Raw genomic sequence first — 7,964 nt, 5'->3', positions numbered from 1 at the left:
TGTGTGTGTGTGTGTGTGTGTGTGTGTGTGTGTGTGTGTGTGTGTGTATATATATATATAAAAAACATCTTCTTTATCCATTCATCTGTTGATGGACACTTAGATTCCTTCCATATCTTGGCTCTTGTAAATAATGCTGCTAAGAACATTGGTGTGTGTGTATATTTTCAGATTAGTGTTTTCATTTTCTTCAGATATATACCCAGGAGTGGGATTGCTGGATCATATTTTTGGTAGTCCTATTTTTAGTTTTTTGAGGAACTTCCATACTGTTTTCCATAGTGGCTGCATCATTTGACATTCCCACCAACAATAAATGTACTAGGGTTCCCTTTTCTCCACATTCTTGACAGTATTTGTTGTTTGTAGACTTTCTGATGACAGCCATTCTGACAGGTGTGAGGTGATACCTCACTGTGCTTTTGATTTGCATTTCTCTAATAATTAGTGATGTTGAGCATCTCTTCATGTACCTGTTGGCCATTTGTATATCTTCTTTGGAAGAATGTCTGTTTAGGTCTTCCGCTCGTTTTTTAATTGTATAAAAAGTCATTACTAATTTTTTTTTAGAGAAACTGTGAGAGTGGAATAAGGTTGGGAGAATCAGAATTGGACAAGAGATACCACTTTAGATTTGCCCAGACGTCAAAGTTTCTTTCCTTAAGTAGACTAATCCTTACTGAGAGTGAATAAGATGTTTCCTCTAATGCATGGGCCATCAGAGCCAATGACAAAACAGTGCAAATCAATAGTGTAATGAAGCAATAAATGATTTGGCTACTAGCAAAATGGCATCTGTATAGGTTACCAGGTAGTTTTTATCTGTAGGTACTTATTTTTTGCTTGCCTTTCAAAGCAAAAATGATTCTGTGAATGTAACAGAAACAGGCAACTCTCAGCTGGTCATCACTTCCATTTGGCACGAGAGCCATCACTTGTACTTAGCTGGCCTTGCCTGGTGTTGACTCTTGGTTTTACAGAACCATAAGCACAGGCAGGAAGACTTACAAAACACACTCAGAGGTCTCCATCAAGGCTGGAATGTGGTAGTGACAGTCTGACTTGCACTGTTTTTGGCTCTTCCTTTTCAGCTTGGCTGCAGCTAGTAAGCTGGGAGGATTGTAAAAGTTAAAACAAATGCAGATTGGAGAGAAAGTCATCTTAACTTCTAAGACTCTTCTTGGCAAAGGGAATTGTCTTCTGATATTTAAATGAAGAGATAATTCTTCCTTTTTAACTAGTGATTTGTGAAATTGATTCAAGTTGGTAAAAGTTCACAAGCAAGTCCCAAGTCTCCAGAAAGGGAATGTTATGACACAGAGCAGATCTTTAAGAACTGATTGGTGTTTTACTTTGGTTTGTAGCTGTCATGTGTTTATGCAGATAATTGATTTTTGAGATAAGGGGAAAAGCAAATGTAGAAAGTTGCCTTAGACAATATGTGTATGTAATTTCTTCTTGGAGTAGGTTTGTCTCAACTGATGGTAGTTAATTTATTTGTGTTTATCTATTAGTGATAACACTGATATTTATCCTCTAGTTTCAGTTATTTGTTTGATGACCTTTCTAACCAAATGCATGCTGCTTCCTACCCATTTTTGGAATGCTATCATTATATATGGTTATTTGAAGCTCAAAATGCATTTTTTCATAGAAAGTAATATTAGAATGATGGTGGGGTTCCATTCTACCCCACACAAGCCTATTTCACCCATTCTGTACCTGAAACAATACTTCCAGCACTATACTCTTATTAGTTATTTCAATACTGTTTAGCTGATAACCTGTATGGATTCCATCATTGTATGACCTTGACACCTGCTTACATCTTTAAGTCTCAATTTCATCGTCTATAAAATGGGGATGTTAATAGCACTTATTTCATAGACTGGTATTAAGTTTTAAACAATTCATACAATGCACTTATATTAGCTTTTATTATTATTACTATAATTTGGCCACATTTGCAGTAAATAGTTTTACGTGAGTTGGCTTTGGAACCTAACCAACAAATGTAATGTTATTTCTTGGGAAAAAATAGGTGTCCTGTGTTTGGCAAGAAGGGAATATGGTGTCACCAGGACATCCTTCTTTGCCTTTTCCCTTGTACGTCACCAGTGTCTAGCAGTAGAAGGGACTGTGGTGGTTTTGGGGTACTTTTTGTTCTTCCAGGATCTCAAAGATAGCTCACTGTCTTGTGCATAGACATCATATATTTGTATATACAGGCAGTCCTGACTTTCCTAGCTTCAGCTTTGATACAGACTGCGCTTTAGTATATAAGACGGGCTCCGCCTCGCCCCGCCCCCACCCCGTAATTGACCTTTCACACTGCGCTTGTGTTTCTTTGCACGTCAGCGAGGAGCTGGAGGGACATTTGCGGTGAATTTGCAGTGCATTGCACACGGCCCGCGGTTCTGTGTTGTCGGCGTCACCAGGTATATTTGCACCTCAGTCAGTGTTTGTTGCTGCAGATATATGAATACTTTTGCATTTTACCATGCAGCTTTACACAGATGAGGGGAAAAATTAAAAATGCTGATGCTACTAAACATACATACCATAAACTTCATTTCGTTTTGACTAAGATGGAAAGGGTTGGACACGCCGGAGTCAATCCAGTACTCGCTGGATGAGAGCCTATGGATTAAGGTGTGAAGGAAAAGAAAACACACATTGAAATCCTTCCTATGCATTTTTATTTATTATGCCTAAAATGAGGGACATGAGTCTGGGCGTTAGAGTTTTTTAATCTTTGGGAACGGAACCATCTTTATAACGTGAATATATTTGTTATAATTTTATATTAATACATGTTTTCTGGAATGCACTGGGCATAGAAGAAGAGAGGCTTATACAGGATAGTTTGGAACTATTTATTATTTATTTAAAAATTTTTTATTTTAATATCACAAAGTAATTTTATTAAGGTTTTATGGAAAGGTCACTATTGGGTTTCTTTAATACTAAAATCTATCTCAGCATACAGAAATCGCCCATGAGCCTGAAATATTAGTTCAAGGCTAAGTTTATTAAGGTTTTGGCATGACTCAATATTAACTTTCTCCAAACATGACAACCATTTTCAAATCAGATAAGCTGTAGGATATAAAACTGTGGCTCATAACAATAAAATCAGGAAAATGGCATCATTGCATATTAGTTCTTAGGGATTAACTTTAAATATACTCTAAAATTGTGAGGAAGCTTATCAAAACAGTTCATTCTGTATTGGCATTTTCAGTTCACAAAGGATCATACAGAAACATGGTTAAGGTCTGTGTAGCATGCTTCAAAGCAAACTGATATTTTTAAGACAAATTCTAATTCAAGTGCCAATACTAACTTTAGCATCACAATCCTTTCTGTCTCCTAGTACCTTCATTTAGGAGTTGAGTGATGAGTAAACAGAGAAATGTCTGGTCTCTCTGTACCTGTGTCTGCTGAATCTGCTATCTTAAGTTTTCAAACTCACATATTCCAGCAAAGGTGTAAAGTTTACCTGATATAATCAATAGCAAAAACCTGTTATTAGGCAATGTATGACATTACTGTTTTTTTTTTTAACATCTTTATTGGAGTATAATTGCTTTACAGTGGTATGTTAGTTTTAGCTGTATAACAATATGAATCAGCTATACATAAACATATATCCCCATATCTCCTCCCTCTTGTGTCTCCCTCCCACCCTCCCTATCCCACCCCTCTAGGTAGACACAAGGTGCCGAGCTGATCTCCCTGTGCTATGAGGCTGCTTCCCACTAGCTATCCATTTTACATTTGGCAGTGTATATACATCCATGCCACGCTCTCACTTCGTCCCAGCTTACGCTTTTTTTTATTTTTACATTCCATATATATGTGTTAGCATACAGTATTTGTTTTTCTCTTTCTGACTTACTTCACTCTGTATGGCAGACTCTGGGTCCATCCACCTCACTACAAATAACTCAATTTCGTTCCTTTTTATGGCTGAGTAATATTTCATTGTATATATGTGCCACATCTTCTTTATCCATTCATCTGTCAGTGGACACTTAGGTTGCTTCCATGTCCTGGCTATTGTAAATAGAGCTGCAATGAACATTGCAGTACATGACTCTTTTTGAATTATGGTTTTCTCAGGGTATATGCCCAGGAGTGGCATTGCTGGGTCATATGGTAGTTCTATTTTTAGTTTTTTAAGGCACCTGCATCTGTTCTCCATAGTGGCTGTATCAATTCACATTCCCACCAACAGTACAAGAGGGTTCCCTTTTCTTCACACCCTCTCCAGCATTTATTGTTTGTAGATTTTTTGATGATGGCCATTCTGACCTGTGTGAGGTGATACCTCATTGTAGTTTTGACTTGCATTTCTCTGATGATTCGTGATGTTGAGCATCCTTTCATGTGTTTGTTGGCAATCTGTATATCTTCTTTGGAGAAATGTCTATTTAGGTCTTCTGCCAATTTTTGGATTGGGTTGTTTGTTTTTTTGATATTGAGCTGCATGAGCTTGTAAATTTTGGAGATTAATCCGTTTTCAGTCGCTTCATTTGCAAATACTTTCTCCCATTCTGAGGGTTGTCTTTTGGTCTTGTTGATGGTTTCCTTTGCTGTGCAAAAGCTTTTAAGTTTAATTAGTCCCATTTGTTTATTTTTGTTTTTATTTCCATTTCTCTAGGAGGTGGGTCAAAAAGGATCTTGCTGTGATTTATGTCATTGAGTGCTCTGCCTATGTTTTCCTCTAAGAGTTTGATAGTGTCTGGCCTTACATTTAGGTCTTTAATCCATTTTGAGTTTATTTTTATGTATGGTGTTAGGGAGTGTTCTAATTTCATTCTTTTACATGTAGCTGTCCAGTTTTCCCAGCACCACTATTGAAGAGGCTGTCTTTTCTCCATTGTATATTCTTGCCTTCTTTATCAAAGATAAGGTGACCATATGTGTGTGGGTTTATCTCTGGGCTTTCTTTCCTGTTCCATTGATCTATATTTCGGTTTCTGTGCCAGTACCTTACTGTATTGATTACTGTAGCTTTGTAGTATAGTTTGAAGTCCAGGAGCCTGATTCCTCCAGCTCTGTTTTTCTTTCTCAAGATTGCTTTGGCTATTCGGGGCCTTTTGTGTTTCCATACAAATTGTGAAATTTTTTGTTCTAGTTCTGTGAAAAATGCCATTGGTAGTTTGATAGGGGTTTCATTGAATCTGTAGATTGCTTTGGATAGTATATTCATTTACACAATGTTGACTCTTCCAGTCCAAGAACATGGTATATCTCTCCATCTGTTTGTATCATCTTTAATTTCTTTCATCAGCATCTTATAGTTTTCTGCATATAGGTCTTTTGTCTCCTAGGGTAGGTTTATTCCTAGGCATTTTATTCTTTTTGTTGCAGTGGTAAATGGGAGTGTTTCCTTAATTTCTCTTTCAGACTTTTCATCATTACTGTATAAGAATGCAAGAGATTTCTGTGCATTAATTTTGTATTCGGTTACTTTACCAAATGCATTGATTAGCTCTAGTAGTTTTCTGGTAACATCTTTGGGATTCTCTCTATATAGTATCATGTCATCTGCAAGCAGTGATAATTTTACTTCTTCTTTTCCGATTTGGATTTCTATGGCCCTTAGTATGTTGCGGTAGGTTCCCTCTATGCCTACTTTCTCAAGGGTTTTTATCATAAATGGGTGTTGAATTTTGTCAAAAGCTTTTTCTGCATCTGTTGAGGTGATCATATGGCTTTTGTCATTCAGTTTGTTAGTATGGTGTATCACATTGATTTGGGTATACTGAAGAATCCTTGCATTCCTGGGATAAACCCCACTTGACCATGGCGTATGATCCTTTTAATGTTCTGTTGGATTCTGTTTGCTAGTATTTTGTTGAGGATTTTTGCATCTGTGTTCATCAGTGATAATGGCCTGTAGTTTTCTTTTTTGTGACATCTTTGTCTGGTTTTGGTATCAGGGTGATGGTGGCCTCATAGGATGAGTTTGGGAGTGTTCCTCCCTCTGCTGTATTTTGGAAGAGTTTGAGAAGGATAGGTGTAAGCTCTTCTCTAAATGTTTGATTAGAATTTGCCTGTGAAGCCATCTGGTCCTGGGCTTTTGTTTGTTGGAAGATTTTTTTTTTTTTTTTTGTGGTACGTGGGCCTCTCACTGTTGTGGCCTCTCCCGTTGCGGAGCACAGGCTCCGGACACTCAGGCTCAGCGGCCATGGCTCACAGGCCCAGCCAGTCCGCGGCATGTGGGATCTTCCCAGACCGGGGCACGAACCCGTGTCCCCTGCATTGGCAGGCGGACTCTCAACCACTGTGCCACCAGGGAAGCCCCTGTTGGAAGATTTTAATCACAGTTTCAATTTCAGTGCTTGTGATTGGTCTGTTCATATTTTCTATTTCTTCCTGGTTCAGTCTTGGAAGGTTGTGCATTTCTAAGAATTTGTCCATTTCTTCCAGCTTGTCCATTTTATTGGCATAGAGTTGCTTGTAGTAATCTCTCATGATCCTTTGTATTTCTGCAGTGTCAGTTGTTACTTATCCTTTTTCATTTCTAATTCTATTGATTTGAGTCTTCTCCCTTTTTTTCTTGATGAGTCTGGCTAGTGTTTTATCAATTTTGTTTATCTTCTCCAAGAACCAGCTCTTAGTTTTATTGACCTTTGCTATTGTTTCCTTCATTTCTTTTTCATTTATTTCTGATCTGATCTTTATGATTTCTTTCCTTTTGCTGACTTTGGGGGTTTTTTGGTTCTTCTTTCTCTAATTGCTTTAGGTGTAAGATTAGGTTTTTTATTTGAGATGTTTCTTGAGGTAGGATTGTATTGTTATAAACTTCCCTCTTAGAACTGCTTTTGCTGCATCCCATAGGTTTTGTGTCATCATGTTTTCATTGTCATTTGTTTCTAGGTATTTTTTGATTTCCTCTTTGATTTCTTCAGTGATCTCTTGGTTATTTAGTAGTGTACTGTTTAGCCTCCATGTGTTTGTATTTTTCACAGATTTTTTTCATGTAATTGATATCTAGTATCATAGCGTTGTGGTTGGAAAAGATATTTGATACGACTTCAATTTTCTTAAATTTACCAAGGCTTGATTTGTGACCCAAGATATGATCTATCCTGGAGAATGTTCCATGAGCACTTGAGGAGAATGTGTATTCTGTTGTTTTTGGATGGAATGTCCTATAAATACCAATTAAGTCCATCTTGTTTAATGTATCATTTAAAGCTTGTGTTTCCTTATTTATTTTCATTTTGTATGATCTGTCCATTGCTGAAAGTGGGGTGTTAAAGTTCCCTAGTCTGATTGTGTTACTGTCAATTTCCCCTTTTATAGCTGTTAGCATTTGCCTTATGTATTGAGGTGCTCCTGTTTGGTGCATAAATATTTACAATTGTTATATCTTCTTCTTGGATTGATCCCTTGATCATTATATAGTGTCCTTCTTTGTCTCTTGTAATAGTCTTTATTTTAAATTGTATTTTGTCTGATATGAGAATTGCTACTCCAGCTTTCTTTTGATTTCCTTTTGCATGGAATATCTTTATCCATCCCCTCACTTTCAGTCTGTATGTGTCCCTAGGTCTGAAGTGAGTGTTTTGTAGACAGCATATATACGGGTCTTGTTTTTGTAACCATTCAGCCAGTCTACGTCTTTTATTGGAAGCATTGAATCCATTTACATTTAAGTTAGTTATCGATATATATTTTCCTATTACCATTTTCTTAATTGTTTTGGGTTTGTTACTGTGGATGTTTTCCTTCTCTTGTGTTTCCTGCCTGGAGAAATTCCTTTAGCATTTGTTGTAAAGCTGGTTTGGTGGTGCTGAATTCTCTCAGCTTTTGCTTGTCTGTAAAAGTTTTAATTTCTCCGTCAAATCTGAATGAGATCCTTGCTGGTAAAGTAATCTTGGTTGTAGGTTTTCCCCTTTCATCACTTTAAATATGTCCTGCCACTCCCTTCTGGCTTGTAGAGTTTC

At 37.2% G+C, this 7,964-nt stretch overlaps 1 protein-coding gene across 3 annotated transcripts in view; it reads left to right on the top strand.

The window, feature by feature from the left end:
* SLC4A4 (solute carrier family 4 member 4) overlaps positions 1–7,964 on the top strand; it is a 401,333-nt gene that overhangs the window by 75,678 nt on the left and 317,691 nt on the right. The gene's annotated exons all lie outside the window — the stretch shown is intronic.

Source organism: Monodon monoceros, unplaced genomic scaffold, assembly GCF_005190385.1.
Source record: "Monodon monoceros isolate NGI ecotype Baffin Bay Population unplaced genomic scaffold, NGI_Narwhal_1 Super_Scaffold_20, whole genome shotgun sequence".
NCBI lineage: Eukaryota > Metazoa > Chordata > Mammalia > Artiodactyla > Monodontidae > Monodon > Monodon monoceros.
Note: the sequence above shows the minus strand (reverse complement) of the source record. Positions and strands in the feature narration are given on the sequence as shown.